Here is a 22,553-nt window from a genome sequence, read left to right as displayed (position 1 = left end):
CACCACCACACAGGGGGGATTTTGTTGGAGTTTTGATGACTCCAGGAAGCAAACATTTGCACACCACATCCAGCTGCACTTTGGGGGGATTTCAGGACTTTTCACCTACAAACACTGGTCTGGCTGACAAGGAGAGGATCAGCCACAGGTTAGACTCAGCTTTGGAGATCTTTTCCAACTTCTGTGCTCCCATGATAGAAATGAGACAAAGAAAGACACAGATCAAATACAAAGATCTTCCCCTGGAAGAGCTGCAGATGAGCACAAGTTTCAGGGAAATCCTTGCTCCTCTTCCAACAGGAAGCCTGCTTGACCACAACTCCTTCAGTTCTGAGTGACTGCCAAGATACAATTCCCTGTGTCCTCATAAAACCCCATTAGGTGAAAGACTGACACATGACATCATGAATCTTCTGTTTAAAAAGTCCCCGTAGCTCAGGGACTTAAGCTTATTGTGTTTCCTTCACCGGCACAAAGCAAAACCCCATCTTCCATCTTAACATTCAAAATCTATTCCCAGCGAGAAAACAACTTATTAGTAAACAACCAACATTTCCCACAGTGAAAACAATTTATTTCCCACCGAGAAAACAACTTGTGAGCAGAAAGCAGACTGGAAAGGCAATCTGGGCTCTGCAGAGCTGCAGCTCATCAATAACCCCACTTCCAAAACAGGCATCATAACGACCTCTATTAGAGTGAGCATGGGATGGGGGCCTTGCATCAAATGCCTAAAATTGCTGTGACTCCCATCCTGGCAGGAAAAACATTTTAAACCTCCTAATGCTCCGTGTGTAATCCTGACACACCTGGAAGTCTGGCTTTAGAAACTGGGAAGCGAAGCCTGGCGTGTTTACATCTCCCCGGGAAATGGAGCCATCAAGGACAAATAACAATTTCCATTTTTTATTCCACCAAGATTGCCTGAATAATATAAAGGCTGCTCTCAGTGCATGATTAAAATTAAGGTGTGGAGCAAAGAGGCGTCCCAAGGTGTGCTATAAAAAGGAGAAATGAAAAGGAGAAAATTAAAGGTGTCGTGCTAACCACGAGTTTACCTTTTGGTGGGGTAAAAATGACTGAAATTAATCTTATAAAACAAATAAAAACATGAAAAAAGGATCAAAGCAGGCATGAGTTTAAGTTAGATGTCTAGATTTCAATGCTAGAAACTCCAACATGTTTTGAAATTAAAAAACTACTTAAATTGTCCTTTTGTTGACAGGAGCTTTGCTCACACATCCACACCCTGCATTGCCCCAGCTCCATGGATCTCCTGGTTCTCCTCCATCGAGGCAATCCATGAGTGTTTCCATGTTTGTGCACCACGATCAGGGATGTTTACAGAACCATTCATCATTTCATTCCATCCTGTCCAGACTCACTGAGCGCTCCTTGAAGCAAAACAGCTTCAAGAAAGATTTCAAACCAGAGGAATTAAACTTGCAATGCACTGGTACCTTTAAGTAAAGTCATTCAAGAGAGTGGTTATGATTCATCAAACACAGCATGTTTTCAAAACTCCAAGTCTGTTTTCTCCTATATATTTTTATTTTTTAGGAGGAAGGGAAGGGCTCCTCTTCCGCCCTTAATTTACATTTTTTAGGTTTTGTACCATTGACTTTCTGATGTCCAACAACTGCAAAAGCACTACCAACAAATTTGAATAATTTTCCATGTTTTTGTTTACTACCTTTCATAACCACATTGATATGTGTTCCCTTCATTAGGCGTCCCACTCATCAGCAAACTAAATTGGGGCCTCCAAATTTAATCCCAGAAATTCCACCACAGCACAGAAATCTTAGTATTCCTTAAACAGGGAAAGGGAAACATTCATGTAATTCTCTGGATGTGGATCACATGCAATGACATGGAATCTTGGTTTTCAGTGAGTTTTCAATAGTTTTCTTGAAAGCAGTTAATAAAAATAAATAGAATAATGAAATCAATACTGTTACTTTTTCCAAATGGCTGTGGATGCCTGTGGACAACATTCATGTAATTCTCTGGTTGTGGATTACATGCAATGGCATGGAATCTTGGTTTTCAGTGAGTTTTCAATGGTTTTCTTGGAATCAGTTAATAAAAATAAATAGAATAATGAAATCAATACTGTCACTTTTTTCCAAGTGCCTGGGGATGGGCACCTCCCAACCCTGAATTCCCAGCTGGCACAGGGATGACCCAGCAACACAAGTCATTGCCTCCATGGTCTGAGCAGACCCAGATCCCACCATTCCCAGCGTGTTTGGCAGAGAAAAGCCAAAACAAAAGTCTCAGCACTAAAGCCAAGCTCCTTCCAGAGCCATGCCAAGAGCTGGGAAGCTTCATTAGGCATCCCAGTCATCAGCAAACTAAATTAGGACCTCCAAATTTAATGCCAGTCATCCCACCACAGCACAGAAACCTTGGTATTCCTTAATCAGGGAAAGGGAAACATTCATGTAATTCTCTGGATGTGGATCATTCCATGTCATACAATAACATGGAATCTGTTTTCTCACTTGGAAGCAGTTAATAAAAATAAATAATAAAATCAATACTGCCACCGTGGTCTGAGCAGACCCAGATCCCACAGCCCCACCATTCCCAGCCTGTTTGGCAGGGAAAAGCCAAAAAAAAAAAAGTCTCAGCACTAAAGCCAAGCTCCTTCCAGAGCCATGCCAAGAGCTGGGAAGCTTTCAGGCAGGGATGAGGAGCTGGTGCTGCTCAGAGCTGTGATTTATTTCAGGCTGGCAGCTCCTGTTTGCCTCCAACCTGTTCCCTTGATGGATGGGGCCTGGCAGCAGCGGCCAGGGGAGCTCTGGAGGTGACAGCAGCCTGGCCTCAGGGCACGTCTGGGTGATGAACCAGAAGGACCTGAGCAGCCTCCGAGCAGAGGGAGGGAGGCTGGCTGCAGGAAAGGGAAAGAAATCCAAGAAACAAACTGCTTTTACCACAGAGAGCGAATCTACGGCAATTTCCCACTCTCCATCGCTTTCAATTTGATGTTGGGCAAGATCAGGAGGAGGCCCTTTACAATTTCACCTTTTCCCCATTGCATTTTGTGTTGTGGAGGCTGAGTTTTGTTCTGTGGAATCTCTCAGTGGGGCCTCATGCAGGCACAGCTGCCATTAGTGCCACAAGGAGTTCCTGTGCTGCTGCTTGTGGAGAGCAGAGCAGCTCCCCTGGGACAGGGCTTCTTTCAAAGGAAAACCTCCAGCAAAATTACTTGGAATTTTAAAGCCCTCCAGGCAATGATTATAGCCCTGCTGGTCCTTCAGAGGAGCACAAAGGGCTCCATTCTATAAAATAATATTAGTATTTGATAGCTGGCAGTGAGGCAAAGCATTTGTGAACGAGAGGGGACCCAAGTTGCACTTCAAACAAGAGCAGGAGCAGGTGGCTCCTTGGCTGGGCTGTGTCTGGCTTGCTGGGCCAGAAGTGTTTGTTTGGAAAAGCCTGGAGCTCTCCATTTCCACCCATGCCGGGTGACTGTGTGCTGAGGGCTTTTATGCCCCCAGCAGGACCATTCCTGGGGCTGCTCCCAGCACTGAGGCTCTCACTGCTAAGTGCAGCACTTGACCCAGGCCAGCCTGGAGCAGCAGCAGCAGTGAAGGGGAGCTCTGCACTAAACTGAAAATCACCTTGCCAGTGCTGTTTTGGCCACAGCTCAGCTTTTCCCAGGTGGATGGGGCAGGTTTCTCTTCCAGGGGTGGGAGGGTGGCAGGGTGGGCAGAAGGGCAGCAAAGGGATGGAGAGTTTATTACAGGGACACAAGGGAAAACTCCTCTTTTTCCACAGAGAATAACAAGTAACCACAGCTCTCAGCGGCCCTGGAGAGGTGCTGACACCACCTCCTGGGTAAATCACAGCCTGGCCTGTTGTCATGAAAACATTTCCATACAGATAATTGGGGGTTTCAGTGCTGAAAGCTGAAGGGGCGAGTTAAAATACATTCAGCATTAGAAACCAATTTCCCTACACTATAAACTGCACGATGCGGTGATGGGAAGAACTTTGCTTTTCCCTTCCCCTGAAAAAGAAAACAAATCATGTCCCAGCCAATCCAACACAACCATCTAATAAACTTGGCAGCAGCACTTATCCTCCATTTCCATTGTCCCTGTGTTTTCCCTTCTGTCCCAGCACTATTGGAGCTTTTTCCTCTACAGCACATGAGCATCAATCTCTGTCCCAGCCAGAGTGGGAACTGTCATTTTGGCCAGTTGTGCTGCCAGGGAGAACAGGCTTTGCTCTGTTTCATTAACCCAGAAGTTAAATTTTAAGGAGATTGCTGAGAGCAGAGTGATCAGGGCTGGGAGCAGCAGCAGGAGGTGCAGCAGCACCCCTGGCAGAGCCTGTCCCAGCAGGTCAATGGTGAAACAGGGGAAGAAAATGGTGAAACACTGGAAGAAAATGGTGAAACACTGGAAGAATTTGTGCTGGAGCCTTATGGAAGAGCTACAGATGTGTGTTTGGACAGCTCTTGAGTCATTACAGCCGAGCTCACACACCCAAAGCACACCCAGGATCCAGCCCCTGCTCCAAGCACTGCACAGCAACAGCTGGAGGCAACTCCAGCCTCAAGGACATCCCAGCCCTTCAGTCAGAGACCCCAGGTGCTCACAGACAAAAGGCAAGAGGAGCAGGTGATGTGGAAAAACTCTGAAACATGACACAAGCACATCTGAAAAGAAACGCTGAGATTTTGATGGCTGCTGGCTCTGACAAGCCTGGCAGGCAATCACCCTCTCCCCAAGCATTCAAACCCAGCGAGTGTCCCCAGACCTGGGCTGAAAAAGCAGGAGCTAAATGGAGCAGAGAGGATGGCCAGGGTTCAAATTCACTTGTGGAAAGGCAGGGGACAGGTTTGCAGTCAGGGAGACACGGGGAGAGATGTTCTGGGCTGTGTATTACAACACAAATAGATTGCAAACAACTTCCTAATCTCGGCACGGTTCAGAATAAACCCGAGTTAATTAAAGCTGGCAGGACCTCTGAAGGAAATACAGCAGTCACCATCACCAAGTATTTGCTGCAGTCACACATACAGAAATCTTGTTTATTATGCTGCAAGTCTGCCTGCTGGAGCAGAGCGTGACAGTTCTGGCCAGTGACACAAAGCAGCGCCTGCTCGCCGAGACAGATGCACTGAGCACTGAAACAATTGCCTTGGAATAACACACTCCTGCTTTTCCCTCATGGATCCCTCCCACCAGAGCCCAGTTAACCACTTCTGCCCATGGATTTGGAGATCAAGCATTTATAAAAATATCCTACCTATTGCTGAGCCTGGAAAAGTTGTTTAGCAGAGTGCATGGAATGCATCTAATGCTTTACAAGGGAGAGGAGGGAATATTTTCCCTATTTTCTTGCCCTGCAACTGCTCAGAGCCAAGACTTAAGTCAGTGTATTCCATGTTCTGAATTGTAAACCTGTCCTAGAAGTGGTTAACTATTATCCTTGAAATCACTTCTTTTTAGGAATGTTTTCCTTAGGAATTTGCACAGTGTAGTTACTGCATCACACATCAACTTACACATATTTGGAAGCTCCCAATTCAGCATCATTTATTCTCCAGCTCATTTTAACCCCTTTCATTACCACAACACAGACACTGAGCTAGGGAATCATGGAATATCCTGAGTTGGGACCCACGAGGTTCAAACTCAACTCCTGATCCTGCTCAGGACAGCTCCAAACACACACCCCACGCCTGAGAGTGCTGCAGAAATGAATCCAGGGACTTTTGTGCAACCAGATCACGACCAAAAAATTCCAAATCCATCATCCCTGAGCCCATTCTATGTGGTGGGACTGAGGAGCAGAGGAAAAGCAGGTCCTCCCTCTTCCCACACAGCACCCACACATGGGCATCACTGTGGGGCAGAGCAAAGATCTATAAAATCTTTTCCTCCTTCACTAGATGGTTGCAGTGAGTTCTTGAGAGCTGTTTTCACACCAGCCTGGACAGAAACTCTTGACCCTGATTTAATCCATATATTTTTTAGCTGAAAACAAAAAAGCACCTTAAGAAACAAGGACAATTCAGTTCCCCAATAGCTTATTTCAAAGTTTCCCACCTGCTGCACACAGGCCAAGAACTTGACCACGTCCTCCTACCAGGCTCTTCTCTTAGGAAGCCATGATGTGAAATATATTTGCCATTTTACTCAATGTTATGATTGAATTATAAAGCGCTGCCCAGTTTCCTATTCAATAACAAGATAATTCACAGGTGATTTTGAACTCTGGAAATCCCTGGGCACTTGGTTTAGTAGCAGTTCAGTTCCCAGAAGTGCCTTTCTCCTCTTGGACAAGGTGGAAAAGGAAGAATATCTGACATTTCCAGGGAGGAAAGTGTTTTGAACACGTGGACAACCACCAAGCTGATGTAAAAATACCTTTTATTAACTTGGAGAATAATGAGAAGCAGGGTAAGATTCTGTACTTTGTTGTTAGCCCTTGTCCATCCTTTCTGAGAAATGCTATTGATGTGCTTTAATTACTTTTTTTGTGTTAACCATGCACTACTGAAAGGACTGGGCTTGTTTATACGATCTCCAGCTCAAATATGAATGTAACTGACATTTCTCCTGATCAAAGGAAGCGAATTATTGCTGTGCTGAATTCAAAAGGAGCTTTCCTGTAACAACAATGCAGCTCCCAAAACTCTCATTACCATCATGTAATCAGGCCTTTACAGGAATGGCATCAAATGCACCTTTGCACACTCAGATGTCCAAGGGATGGTAATTATCCATTTCCTCTTAGGCCATGCTGCTTTTGTGTGGGTTTTTTTGGACAAAGCAGATTGCTCATTTAGGTGTTATCCTCAGCTATTGCAAACAGCTGTTTGCCCTTGGAAAGGGGTTAAAAAATTGGGAATGTTTAGAGCTAGAAATTGTCCCCTAAATATCTTCCCCAGGGTATGCTTGAGAAAGCAAAAGGCGTCTTGGAGTGTGAGCAGTGAAAATAAGAGGAGGATTCTTCCCCAAGGAGAGGTTTATGGTGAGCCCATAGGGATGAGGCACAAAGACAGCAAAAGGGTCAGGAACCCAAAGTGTTCAGTGCTTTGCCAGGCTTCACATTTCAAATTCTGCATCAGACAGATCCCTGGTCAGTCTGGGATTGTTCTCAGGCAGCAGAGATGAAACCAGTGTCTCTATTGGAATAAACAGCTTTTTTGGGGTTTTGGGGTTTAAGTGAGATGAGCAGTGAAGAAACTTTTAACCACGCTCACAACAGCAAATTCACCAGGAATAAAGGATTGAGGCCTGTGCAGCAAAAGCAGCAGTGAAATCGTGATAAAATCCAACTTCAGCTCACACAACCAGGGTTCACAGAGCAGCCTGGCTGCATTCCTGGACAGCAGGAATCACCATCCTCCCAGCACCTGGCTGGGAAAGGCAGCATTCCCTACACCACCAAGCTTTCCTTGGCATTTTCCATGCTCTTGCAGAGGATGACACTTCCTAAATGTGCCAGAGGAGAGTCTTGGTGGGAGTTTGAGTCCCCCAGCACACACCCTCGGGCTGGAGGGGTGAGTGGCTGCCTGTGATCACTTTGGTGAGGGCTAAATCAAGCTGGTCAACTTAACCACTGCATTTTTATAATTCTGAAGCAAGCTCTGGCCCCTGCAGAGCAGGAAGGGGCTGAGGACAGGAAACTGTGCCTGGAACAAGGAGGGATGGACTCAGACGTGCTGAGCGTCTGGAACCATCCACATGGACAGAGCCAGCAGCAAGAGGACAGCGTGGCAGGAGCTGACACCAGGGAGAAAACAAAGAGAATGTCTTCAGAAGTGAAAATAAAAGTGTATCTTGATGCAGGAGGAAGAAAAGGGACCAGTGAAGGGATGGAGAATTGATGGGGCTGTCAGTGCCAGAGACAGCAGCAGCGATCCAGCAGCTTCCAAGAGGACTGGAAGGGATAAGAGATAAAAGATGGGAGATGAAGCCCCAACAGCCTCGATGGCAGATAAGATGCTGGGCATTTGTTTAGAAAGGACAGGAGCTCAGAAACATTGCTGAAGAAGAATTGACAAACTTAGGGCGCAACAACAGAACAAAATCTCCAAGATAACTCCAAGGAGCTGGGCTAAGGAAGGACAGAGTCTCTAAACTTGAGTTAATCAGTATTTCTTCTTGATGGTTATGAAACCACAGCGTCACTGCAAAAATAATTTTTAAAAAATATTTCCTCTGAAGCTTAGGGTTTTCAAAGAGAAAAGTAACTTCCTGAGCTCCTTTGAAAACCCAGGGCTGAGCAGTGACATCCATTTGTTCTAGTTAAGGTATGCAAATATAGATGTGTTCATGCCCAAATGCAGAACCTTTCGATGCCTGCTGCCTCCAATTAATAAATTAAACCCGTTCCTGCTGGAGCTCAGCCTGTCACAGACAGGGGCTGGCTCAAGAAGCCACACAAGGAAATGAAATTTGAAAATGTTAGTTCCTAATTCTGGAATAAATTTCGAGATAATGAAATAGCTACCGTGCTGTTCCACTTGAAATTTAATTCCAGAGCAATTGAAATGCACAGTGCTGATTACTTTTGTCATTTTGGGGGAAAAGAAAAGCCCCAAACCCAGGGGGTTTCAACTCCAACAAAACTGAAAACTGCATCTGTATCCCTACCAAAAGCAGAGGAAGGCAAATATCTTTAATAATACCAATTCTTTGAGTTTCCAGACACGGCAGCCTTGTACATAAACACCCCAAAATAAAACTTGTAATGTTCCAAATCCAAGAGACACAAAGGCTGGAGGCGCTCGGCTGCTCGAATGCACCGCAGGCACCAGCCCTGCACCAGCAGGAGCAGGTTCTGATACAGCCATCAAGCATCTGAAGCAGCTTTGAAGCAGCATTCCTGTCTCCAGCTCCTCAAGCAGAAGCCTGAGGGTGTCTGTTTTTAGAAAACTGCACTTTTAAACTCCTTAAACATTTTAATGTACGGAAATCCACATCGCAAGCGACTCCGAACCGCTCTTCCCCCGAGGCTTGTAGCAACATTTGACTGTGGGGAGGGGTGGGAGGAGAGCAAAAACCTCCTGTGCTGCAGAACTTTGCTGTGGGAGGCCCCAGAGCAGAGCCCTGTGGGCTGCAGGAGAGCCCAGAGTGCAGGAGCTGTGGAGATCCCTTTGTCCATCACCTCCACCTGGCTCCTGCCTCATCCAGCTCCCTGTCCTGCCATCAACACCCCAGCAAGGAACAGCCCTACACCTCCCTGGGAAATTTACTCCAGTGGTTAATAGTTCTTTCCTTCTCCTTTTTTCTTTCTCCTCCTTCTTCTGACGACTCAGATTTTTTTCCTCTGAACCAGGCTGTACCTGATTCAAATCCTTACTGAGGAACAAACTTCATTTCCCCCTCTACAAAGATAAACTTCTTGAGCCAACTCCTTAAATATTCATATGTCAAGTTCCCAAACTCTCTAATCATCCTGATATCCCTCCTCTGGCTCTCCTGCAGATTTTCCTCTCTTGAACAGCAGAGGAGCAAAACTGGTCACAGTATCCTGGTATGGATAGGGCAGGGGGAATGGCTTTGAATGGACAGAGAGGTTTAGGTGGGATTTTGGGAGGGAAATGTTCCCTGTGAGGGTGGGCAGGCCCTGGCACTGATTCCCAGAGCAGCTGTGGCTGCCCCTGAATGCCTGGCAGTGCCCAAGGTCAGGCTGGACAGGCTTGGAGCTCCTGTGGAAGGTGACCCTGCCATGGTGGGGTGGTGTTGAAGGATCCCTCCATCCCAAACCTTTCTGGGGTCCTACACAGATGCTTTAGGCCATCCTGCTGAAAGGTTCCCTACCATGTTGCTTTCCCAAAACGAACTGGGAATAGGAGTCCCTGCTCCTTTCCCTGCCTTATAGTGAAGTTTGTCCCATTCCCAATCATTTCTCATCACTCTGCTCCTTTAAATGCATCTTTAACCCTTACAGTAGGAAAAACCCTTCAAATCCTGTTCCTGTGCACCTCCACCATCCCCAGACCTGCAACTGGCCTGAACCAAAACAAAATTAACAGTTCCTCACATCTATGATGAAAATAATAAAATAGAATTGAAAAAGGGAGGAAGGAAGGGCTTTTTTTACTTTCTGGGAGATGCAATTCTTCTATCAAAGGAGTTTTATGGCAAAATTTTATGTGAAGCAGTGCCTACAGAACAGATATTTCCATATGTTTTTTCCACTGGAAAGTCCTTCCAGCCTGCTTGAATTCCTCCATCCATCCTGCATTTCCTTGGAGCCAGTGATAAGCAGAGCCATCTGTAAGGATCATGTTTTTCCATTTCAGCTGAGAGCTGTCTGAAGGTCGCAGCATAAATTACATTTCCTACAACAAATTTTGATGGGCTGAATCAATAGCCATGATCAAGTACCCCAGGCTGGCTCCCAACAAGGACAGATCCCCATTCCTGTCAGGAATTTCTCCTGTTCTTTAAATCATGGCTATCTCCATTATTCCCCTGTCAAAATAACCCTGGGCTTGGGACAGTACAAGAAAACATATCCTGCAATGGATGACATTCCTCTCCTAACTCAGTTTAATGAATTCCCCTCAGGATTTTGCCACAAAGGTGACAGCAAATAAAAATCTGTAGAGAAATTACCAAATCCAAATCTATTTTAAAAAAATAAATCATTGCTCTGTTAGGGAATTATAGAATTAATTGGTTTAAATGTACAACTACATTCACAGTCCTGTGATGGAATCCCAACACTCCATGAAGTGCTCTGGATGTTTAGGGGATTAAAAATATATGGAACAAACCCACACAAATTCATGTTCCTCTGGGATGCACCACTTCAAATGATCAGGCTTAAATATTCTTATTTTTTCCAAATGGTTTTGGGTCTTCATGGCTGTGGAAGGTGCATTTGAAGCTCTCCGTCATCCACCTGGAGTGGGGTTTTAGTTGTTCACTTTCCAGGTCATTCCTGGGGGGAATCACTCAATGTCAGGAGTTTGAAATCACATTTCTGGAGAGAGTTCCCATTTGCCACTGGCAGGTGACTCTTACAAATGACTCAAAACCCACTCATCCCCAAAAACCCCAACCATTTATTGAAATGTGGGGAAAAACTCCTCAAAAAACCCCAAAACCACCAAGAGAAAAACTGCAAATCCCCACAAATAAGCCCAAAAATCAAACCACCTACCCCCATCACCAAGGAATGCTTTCAAAAATACGTAAAATAAGTAAATTAAACTTATTTCATTGGAAGTTTTGGCCAAGTTGTGTTTAGTCTCACCACCACTGGTCAAGGAAAAGAGATTCACTCTTTTAGGAATTCCCTATATTTTCCTCTTGTTTCTCCCTAACAATTTCCCCTTTTAATTAAGCACCTGACTTCAAGAATACAGAATATTTGTGCAAAAAAAAAATCTACTTAACAAGTTGTTTGAGCACACATGCACAGCCCTGGATTTGGTTGAAGTGTTTTCCTAAGTGTGTGTGCATCATCCCAAAATTGATTCCAAGAGCTCTGAATGATTAACCTGAAGCTGGACATAGGATTAAGGATTATGATTAAAGATCTGGCACTTCATTTATCAACAGGAACTGGCTCCACAGCTGCCTGCACATCCCCATTTGCTCTCCAAAGGCTTCCTGGTGATCCCTGTCAGCCAAGGGATTCAGAACCTATTTGGAATTTCTAGCACCACACCTTTCCTGGGATATGGGTATGGATTGGTCCAGAGAACTCCAAGAAGGGATTTTGCCACAGCCATGGCTGTCACATGCTCCAAAAAAACTGAACAGCAAGGTAAGGGCAGATACCTCGTACCATAATTCAGATATTGCCCTGCGATATTTAGAAGTCACAGACATTACTGAAATACAATTCAAGGGCAAAATCTCCTCCTTAAGTCACTAAAATAAGTTGGATTTTTAGGACTAGGTCTTGAGGATACTTTGTCTAACACTGGGACATGGGAAGATGAACGTTTAAAGTAAAGGCATAAAATTATTGATGATTTTATTACAAGTGTAATTATAGTTGGGAAAATAAGACCAAGTCAGTCCCTCCCATCCCATCCAAACCATCCTGAGATTTTACGATGACCCTATGAAAACAACAGAGCTGTTTCACAGTTTTTTGGCACTGCATTGATCCCATAGAGGAAAATCAAACAAGAAGAGAGCACTGCACAAGGTCTGGACCGCACCAAAAATAAACAGAATCCCACCAGGAACCAGCAGGACCCACCCCAACCCTTCAGAGCCCAACCCAGCACTGCAAAACGCCCTCCCAGCCCTTCCTCAGCTGAAAACCAAATGGCTCTCTCCTCAAATGAAAAGAACAGCTTGGAAGTTAAAGCATCAGCTGGGAGAGCAGGGAATGAACTGCCAGAGGAGACAGAACAAAGGATTTCAGGGCTGTTTTGGGTTAATACAGCTGAGTTTGGGAGATCTCGTGGCTCTGCAGCCAGGAAGGACTGAGAGAACTTTGATGAGTAGAGAGGAAAAGAGCCAGGAGTGCCCATGTCAGATTAAGAACTGAAAATATTTTAAAAATAAAAATTAAAAATATAAAATATATTGATTTTAAAAATATAAAATATATTGAAATTTTTAAAATATACAATATATTGAAATTTTAAAAATATACAATATATTGAAAATTTTAAAATATACAATATATTGAATTTTTTAAAAATATAGAATATATTGAAATTTTAAATATAGAATATATTAAAATTTTTAAAATATAAAATATATTAAAATTTTTAAAATATAAAATATATTGAATTTTTTAAAATATAGAATATATTGAAATTTTTTAAATATACAATATATTGAAACTTTTAAAATATAAAATATATTGAAATTTTTTAAATATAAAATATATTAAAATTTAAAAAATAAAATATTAAATTTTTAAAAAATAAAATATATTAAAAATGTTTAAATATAAAATGTATTAAAATATTAAAATAATATAAATATTTTTTAAATATCCAATTAAAACCCATCTGAAAATGAGCTGTTTCTTTCCTGGAGATGTTATGTGCATATTTCAAAGATGAACTGGAGTTAAATAATTTAATTGCCAGTAGTCCCAATTCACAAGACTTGATCACTGACCATTTATTCCCCCCCAGCCAGCGCAAAGAACTGGGAGAACATCCATGCAAGGATCAGCTTCCACCACCCTGCCCTCCAAACAATTACTGCATAGTGAACCAAATTATCCCTCACACAATAAAGTGACCTCTCCTAATTACACAAGATCGGGGAAGCTGCACTGAAAAACCCTCAGGGCTCCTTGTCTGACTCTTGCTGCCACCCAGCTTCACCTTTCCCTCCCTTAATTCTCTTATCCATAACAAAGGGGTGAAAAAAAATCCCATTGCCTTGAGGTGCCTCCATATGAGCTGCTGGATCGGAGCTGGGCATCGGACTGAGGGTTATTAAATAAAACTTAACAGGCCCTAACCCACTGCTCGAGAATTATTGCAGCTCACCTAGGTTTTTAAAAGAAGCAATCCCAGATAAATCTCATCTCTCTCTACTTCTGGAACATGATGTTTTCACCCTGGGCTTTTGGGGTTTTTTTTTTGGTGTTTTTTGGGTTTTTTTTGTTGGTTGGTTTTTATGGGTTTTTTTAAATGGGTTTTTTTGGGGCTTTGGGTTTTTGTTGTTGTTGTTTTGGGGGTTTTTGTTTTTTTTTTTTTGTTTTGTTGTTTTGGGTTTTTTTTTGTTTTTTGGGGTTTTTGGTTTGTTGGGTTTTTTGTGGGGTTTTTTTGGGTTTTTTTTTTTGGGTTTTTTTCTTCATTTGTTTGGGGGTTTTTTGTTGTTGTTGGGGTTTTTTTGTTCTTTTTTTGTGGGTTGTTTTTTTTTTTTTTTTTTTTTTTGGGGGTTTTTTGTTAGTTTTTTCCTCCCCACTGTGAAAGCTCTGGGGTAAATTCCACCCTTCCCTTCCTTTTTTTCCCCAGAGTGGAACGTCAGTTGTCTCTCAGCATTCAGAAAGCAGCCTGATCTCCCAGGCTCTGTGTTCCAGAATTTGGAGTGATAAATGATTCTGCCTCACCCCCAGGAATTTCAGCTGTTTGTCTTTGGGGTTTACAGGGATGAGTGACTGAAGGAAAGAATACATTTTTCTTCCCAGCCTTGCATTGAATAAAAAGATTCTGAGATAAAAGTGGCACTGATAGCAGCAATACTTCTCAATAAAAGAGCTGCTCACAGGAATTATACAGGAGATGATACAGCTTCAAATGAGGGTATAAATTATGTGTTAAACCCCAAGTTAAAATGATCACTCATTTCTTCCTTTTATTCTTCATTTTTCAATATAGTCATCATTTTTTCAGGAAAAAAAACAATTGTCTGAATTGCAGATCTAAAACAAAATCACTGCCTGCTCTACCATCTTCTATTCCACTCAGAGATATCGATACCAAAATGAAATATTTTCCAGTTGCAGGTATCCCACTTGGTGGAGATAACTTCTCAGCCTTTAACACCAAGGAGCAGTGAGATTCCCTGACTTTGGAATATGAATCCATCCAGAAAAGGCCAGCACAGAAAAAGTTGTATTTCTGTGTTATTTCCACCAGAATCACCTTTTGTGCTCTGTCCAAGATCATCTAGCACCAAAACCACAATACAAAATACATTGCTGTATTGATATGCAAATATCTCATGGGATAGACATGAAATAAGTTATGGTCAGAGTAAATTATCCACACTAAAATCCACATGGGGCTTTCCCCAACATTTCCCAAATGTAGGACAGATCAGGATTTAAAAAACCATCAATTCTTATTTTTCAGCAGTGTTGCAGGAGAAGAGCCAAGGTATATTCTATGTGTTGTGATGGGTGCACACAGGATCCTTCCTGCTGGGATGCACAGCTCGTGGAGAAAAGGTTGGGAATATGAAAGACATGAAATGAAAGGATTTTATTCCAGTTTTTATGTGTAATGACCAATAACAGCTCACCCCAGGCACAGCACCATATTTATGGTGGCATGCACTGTCCCCACTGAATGTACTGGGAGGGAAAGTCTGTGTGTCTCCCAACAAATTAAAATCTTAATTAATATCCTTTTTCACTATTTCCTTCTCCCCACATCCTCACAATAAGGGTTATGAACCTGGAATGAAGAGGGCCAATTTGAGCACATCAGAAGCTGAATTTCAGACAAAAAAATCACCATTTACCCCAGCAGCCAGACTCCCACTATCCTGGTTATAAAACCCAGGATTAAACAAACGCACCTGACCTCACCTGGGAGGTTTCACAAGCAGGGGAAGCAGTGACTCCATAACCACATTAAATGTTAACGTTTCAACATCAGCTCTGGAAGGTTAAAGCAATAAAGTGATGGATTGCAGCTGGAGCTTTCCAGTGCACCCAGTTGAGCAGGAATTTGGAATTGCCAGGGACGTGATGAAGTCTCTCGTTTAAGGAATATTCTCCTGGCTCTGCAGGTCAGCACTCCTGGAGCAGCAGCAGCAGGAGGAGGAGTTGCTGTGCCAACACACACCTGATCATTTTAACATTAAAAAACCTTACTGGATATGACTAAATCTTGATCTCTGTTTAGAATTAAGCATTTAATTAAAAAGCAGGATTTCCTTCATGGTCCAAGGATGGTCCAATGGGGGAGATCACTGGCATGGAGAAAATATTCCAATGTGTGAACATGGAGATGCACAATGACAGAAAAAACTCCAAATTAAAGTAAGTCCAATCCCTATTTTTACACCTTCTCAAAATCCAGCTCAGAAACTGCTCTAAAAGAGCTGTGGTGATGATCAAAACATGATAAAGTTGGAAAGGAAAGGGGAATTTTTTCCAGGCTATACAGACCTCAGATGGACAGTCCATGTGCATGGAATGGCTTAGGGGTTATGGATGAGGGAATGGCTTCCAACTGAAAGAATCTGAATTTACATTAGATATTAAGAGAAAACTTCCCTGTGAGGGAGGTGACGCCCTGGCACAGGCTGGATATGATCCCTAAAGCCTCTCCCAACCCAAATCATTCCATGATAACATGATCACCCTTTATTTTATCTAATGGTGCGATGTCATTTCAAACCTCCCACAATAAAACCCAGTCAGCATGTTTGAACAGTGTTTTAATATTATTCCCTTTAAAAACACCCATGAAACCTTATTAATATTGATAGGAGTCTGACAGGGGGAGAAAGGAGAGTTGGATCTCAGCTTTTTCCTGCAGAAACTCTTTGCTCCTCTAAAATACATTGGAATTTGAAGACATTCATCCAGCACCCTCCTAAAAGGGTGAATTGGCTTTTGCTTGTCCCTCTGCCCTCCTACAAAAGCTGTATTCCCTTATTTTCTTGGGAATTTTGGACAACTAACTCCCTGACAGGAAGCAACGCTTCAGAGGAGCATCACATTTATACAAATAGGTTTGATTTTCTCTCCTTATACCAAAAATCGGGATTTTTTAGCATTCAGGGTAATCTGGGGCTTTGCTTGTTCCTTTGTTAACTCCAGAGCTGGGGTTTTCTTCCAAGATTTGGTGATCAAACTCCCAAAGCCTGTCAGAAGTCCCACGGATGCTGGGGATATATTTTTCAAAGGATCTGTTGATGCAGCTGCCTACAACAGAGACAAGATCTGATGCCTTTTTGGAGCTCTTAGCGGCATCTGCAGTCGAGGGCATCCCGCTGTTCTCGTGACAAGAGTGCACAGAAACAGCCCAAACTCCAAAGTTGCCTCCTGTCCCTTGATCTTCCCGTGATATTGGAGTTTAGGATTGCCACTGAGTTGCCTGAAGCATATCCAGCAGCAGGAAAATAGAAAATATCAATGAAATTGGGTCTCTATCAAAGATTTGTCTGAATCACCTCGGGGGGATTGCAGGCGTTTGGCCAAACTGGGAGTTGTCACATTCTTTGGAACGACACAGCAACTCCTTCACCACCTTTCAGCTGAAGATATCACAAATACCCTCACTCTGAGAAACAAGAGCCACTGGCACACGGATCAATGCCCCTTTCTTCACCCAATTTGCTCCTCCTGAAGGCAATTAGCCGAGATTTACTCATTTTCCCACCAAAGCATCCAAAAAATGCCTGGGGTAGTCAGTCAGTGCAGCCATCACTTGCTCTCAGAGGAATTTGAATCCAAAACACAAAAATGGTGTCAATGAGGGTGCAATAATTCATCAAACACAGGGGGGGAGAACACTGTGGAAAACATGGAGGGAGTTTGTGACCAGTCCTCAAGAGATCAGATTTAAACAGTGAGGTTTAAATCCCAGTTTGCTGAAATCCCCATTACTCTGTGTTATCCCTGCATAACTGTATCACATTTAGAATTAAAGAGAGGATTGAACAGGATATTGGATAGGGCAGAAGGGAATGGCTCCAAACTGGGAAAAAATTCCATGGCATGAGGGTGGGGCAGGCCCTGGCACAGGGTGGAATTGCCAGAGCAGCTGGGGCTGCCCCTGGATCCCTGGAATTGTCCAAGGCCAGGCTGGACATTGGGGCTTGGAGAAGCCTGGGGCAATGGAAGGTGTTCCTGCCATGGCAAGGGTGGGAATTTGATGATTTTTAAGATCTCTTCCAACCCCAAATCCACAACTCCATGACTGCTCTTTCTGCGAATGAGTGTGGGTTGGCCACAGGATTTAATTTGTTTGGATTAGCTTTATTTTTTCCTCATTTTTTCTCTTTTCTTCCCAGTGGCAGCCAACCCCAGCTGAGGACAGCAGAGGCAGCAGCCAGAGCAGCATCCCATGGGAGCAGCAAAGCCTGGGCATGCAGGAGAGGGGGATCAACGAGCAGCACCCCCAGAAGGAACAGCAAAACCAGCAGATCCTAAATTCGTGGTGGGATTGTACAGGCAGGAATTCCCCCTTGGCATGAGGCAGAGCAGGTCTCTGTTGCCACTGGGGACAGGGAGAGCAGGAGCTTGGCTGCTGCCACTCCAAACTCTCCAAGAGCTCATTTTGTGTCTGATTCTAAGTGGAACGCTTAGATTTATATAATATAAATAATATAAGGTGCCACTAGGAAAGCATTTGTGATAGTCAACAAAAAAAAATTGAATTTCGCTGATGTTTGAGAGCTGTGTTACAGCTGTTAGGTGGCTGTAACACCCACATTAAATAGAAGTAATATAAAAACAATAATAAAAAAAAAAAAGAAACCAGAGATTCCCTTCACATTTTAACAGCAAACATCCCACCCAGCCAGGAGCTGTGCCACACACAGCTAATTGTCTGCTCAGCTTTTGTCCCTTGCACCGGGGCTCGGGGCTCTGTCACTGCTCTGTTCCCGAGGTCTGCAGGAATTAACCCAGCCCAGGCACATTCCCACTCCCAGCGTGCCATCTAGTGATGGATGGGAGCTGGGAGACTCCAAACCCTGCTCTTAGCTCAGCTCCCTCCTCTCACGCAGCCCAGAGGCACCACCCGAGCATCCAGGACAAGGTTTGGTCCCTGTCTCACATCCTGACCCTATAAATAAAAGCTGCTCCCCGAGGATGTCTTCTCCAAGCAAAGCCACGGGTGAAAATGGATGGCAAAGGCAGAAATGCATGCAGAAAAATAAGCAACAAATCAAAACTGCACCGTGGCAGTGATTTTCTGGGAATTTAATGACAAAAGAGGCACCCGGGGCCAGCACAGGTTTTGTGCTTTGCTCACAAGGTGCCACAGCCAGTGGTGGCACTGCTGAGGAGGGGTGGGAGATGGAGCCCGCAGAGCTCCCAGAAGATTTAAGAATTATGTGAACACATGCACAAATGCATTTTAACTCCCTTAGGGCTGACAGTTCCCTGGAATCATGCAGAGTAGCCAGCAAGTTCCATTTCTTTGCAGAAAACTGCAATGGGAACAAATGTCATTGCAACCCATCCCAAACAAACCCTGCCAGCAGCCCAGGTTAGTCTTCAGCCTAAACTCTGTTTTATTCTTGTTTATAAACAAGGATTAGCACTTCCACATGGCTTGGAATAACATCCTGGATGAGTCTGAGGAGGAACTCTAAGCCAAACCGAATTTCCAGGCAATATCCCTTAAACTACATGGACCCAAACACCTCCAGCCCCAAAAAGCAAACAGAAAATAATTCATTAAAATAATAAAGCTTTAATAACCTTCTAATGACAGCTTTCATTTGTGTTGTTATCAAGAGAAAATAAGGGGTGGGTTTTTTTGTGTTGGAGCCATCTTTACACCTAAAACATTCTGCATGTCTGCCATAGAAACAGCCTGTCCTTATTAATGGTGTCATAGTAACCAACACCCAGGCAGAGGCTTATTAATACCCTCATCTCCAGAGAGAACCACCAAAAATCCCAGAAAAATCCAACCTTCCACACCTGTTAACTCCTAATTAACATTCCTGAAAACTGGGAGCACAGGGAGCAAGGCTTAGTTAACTTCAAGCTGTCACAACTCCAATGCAGTGGCTGTGTTTTGGAATTATTTTCCTTAAAAATATCAGAATTCCCTGCTTATCAGTATTACAGCACCAAGATTGCTCCAGAAATCCTCAGCTTCTGCTTTGCTGCCTGATATATTTTTTCTGTCCCTTTTAGTGGTGCCTGGACACAGAAAACCAAGTCCTTGAACCATCCCAGTGGTGAGCAAACCTCTCCCATAAATGCTCATTTCTACTAAAAGCCATTTCCCTTATTTTCCAACAGATTTGAGACCAAGGAATGCAAATCCCATCATTTCTCTGTACAAAAATCCCCAATTAATTATTGTGCAGGCAGGGAGGTCAAGCCCTGGGGTGGAATTACCCCAGAGAGGTTCACCCAAAGAAAACTGAGTCTCGTGCTCACATATCACAGATATTTACAACCCAACCACCTCCTGCACCACCCAATCCAGTCCCAAAATCCATTAATCCACCAGTCCCAAAATTCATTAATCCTGCAGGTTCTGGCTGAACACCCAACACTTATTTCTTATTATTTTTAGCAGCTTTGTCTGAACCTACTCACCCTGAATTTTACACCAAAGCCAGACATTCAACTTTTGGGTGTTTTTTCTATGAAACAATAAATTGAATCTAACAAATTAATTATCAAAGGACACTTCATTAGCCAGAGTACCTAATAAAAAGCTCCTCTGAACAGATTTGGGACAAAACACAGTTAAAACACAAATTCTGCTCGTTTTTAACACCTTAAAAGACATTGCCAAAGCTGAGACTTCTACCCAGAATCTCTGTGACACAAAAAGGGACAAATGCTCATTAACACAAATACAAAGAAGGAAAAAAAAGCCATAAAAAGCATTATTTTAACCATCATGAATGCAACAATCAAGGACACCTCATTTCTTACCTTCTCCAGGAGATGTGGCAGCTGGGGACATGGTTGAGTGGATGGCCCAGCAGTACCAGGAGAATTGTTGGACTGGAATATTTTAGAGGTCTTTTTCCAGCCTAAATGATTCTGAGGAAGCAAAACCCAACCTGCTCCTCCTCCTTCTTAAATCTAAGCCTAAACCTAAACCCACCCTAAGCCCAGCTGGGGCTGGACCCCTCCCTCTGGCCCTCACAGCCACACCAGAACTGGGCTATCCCATGATTGACCTCACATCTTTTCTTGGAGATTGGCACCATGCCCACTGCGTTTTTGGGAACCTCACCAGCGCTACAGTGAGGCCTCAGGTTTTTGCTTTTATGTTTTTATATTCTGTGCTGCTTCAGTGTGTGGGTCTGAGCTCCACATGAGGGGATGGTGAGTTCTGTGCACAGAGCAGGGAGACAAAACAATTCCTGCTCCAGCTGGGCACCAAGGACAAATGACCCAAATCTCAGCCCCAAGAGCACAAACACCGTGGGCTGCAGAGAGAAAAACAAGCAGGGTGGGACTGCCTGGGCTAAAGCTGGAATGGGACAATGAACTGCAAGGTGCAAATGGAGCAGAACTGATCCCAGGGACAGACCCCGGGAGCGCTCGTGCATTTTGGGGCCATTTTGGTTCATCTTGGGTGCAGCCCTGGCTGGGCTCTGGTGCTGCCCAAGGTGGATCCATGGAGGAGATCCTTTGGATAAATCCCTGCTTCATTCTGTGACTCTGCCCAGCTCTGCTCTAGGGCACAAGGCATCACCAGGAGCCCCTCCTGAGCCAACACCCCCCTATTCCTCCATCAGAACCTTTTCAGCATCAGGATATTTTGTAAAATTGGGGTGAATCAGAACCTTTTGTGCCACTGAATCATTCTCACCTCAAAGCTTGGGTTCAGCTGCTGTAGACAGAAATGAGAAATTGTTTGTTGTCCAACCTCCAGATTCCCTGATCAATCTGCCAGTCCCCAGTGTATCAAACTTTTAGTGTGCTCTAAAAATGAAGAACTGGATGTGTGTCTGCATTTTAACGGGTGTTTGTCATCCCCCAGAGAACAATTATTTCAGCATTTGTCTGCTGACAGCAAAGCATTTCTTTAAACATGAACCCTCCAGAATTTAAAAGACTAGGCTGGAAGATTTCTGGTTTATATCACACAATACTTTTGCTCAAAAAACTCCACTTTTCAATCCAAAGCCTGACCCAAAGTTCCCCTAAAGTTAGAGGCTGGCAGATATGAGGATGTTGACGCGCAAATTCGTTCCTCTAAAACTTGTCTCTAGCATTATTTCGCTATTTCAAAACTAAAAATTAGGTTTCCCAATGGAAAGCTCTGACAGGATCATGACTATCTGTCATTTAAAATGAAAATGTACTATTAGATTTTATTGTAGGATAGATCAAGAACTCTCAAAAGAAAGAACAGATCATCTGTGTTTAATAAATCCCTGGGGAGGAGCTTCCCAGGGCAGTGTGGGTGCCTGATCCCCCCTAGGTGTGGGATCCTTTTAAATCCTCATTGGACCCAAATTCCAGCCCAGACCTGAAAAGGTTTGAGGCTCAGCGTGGCTATTAAAACACTGCATTGTTTCATAATTTCTATATACTTTTAATAATTTATTCAGAGAGATTTTTTTACTGCAATATTTTTGCAGCCTCTTCAGATGCTCCACTTACCCTTCATATGTTCATGTGCTTTTAAGCAAATTTCTCTATGAAACATTAATGTACCATCATGTAGCCATATTCTGACCAGAATGAAAGTCAATTTTGATGTGATCACCATTTTTTATTTTTTTCCCTCTTCAAGAACCATTTTTTTATTTGACTTCTTGACTGCCAGGGTATTTCCAAGCTGCTGGGATCCTGTGTGAAAAATTCCAGGTCAATAACACCACTAAAAACACATTCCCTACTCTAGCTTTTCAGCAATTATCTCTATTTGAAGTAGTCAAAAATTCACTCTGCATCTTTTTCATTTTCTATCAGGTCTTCACCTGCTTTTTTTTTTCTGTTTATTTGATCAAATATAATCTGGAGGAGATTTTTTTGTTTATTTGTCTTGTTCTTAATTTGCTAACTCAGGCTGAGTAGCAGCTTAACCACTCCACTTTTAATTTTCTTGCTGTATCCTCCTGCCCACCTGAGCTGCTGGAATTTTAAGTGAAGAAATAACTTCCAGGCAGCCAACATCTCAGTCTTCCACAGAACTTTATTTTTCCTAATCACCTCTAATGTCTCATGGGCCATTACTTCTCCTGCTT

The sequence above is a fragment of the Camarhynchus parvulus genome, chromosome 9 (genome assembly GCF_901933205.1).
Source record: "Camarhynchus parvulus chromosome 9, STF_HiC, whole genome shotgun sequence".
Taxonomy (NCBI): domain Eukaryota; kingdom Metazoa; phylum Chordata; class Aves; order Passeriformes; family Thraupidae; genus Camarhynchus; species Camarhynchus parvulus.
Note: the sequence above shows the minus strand (reverse complement) of the source record.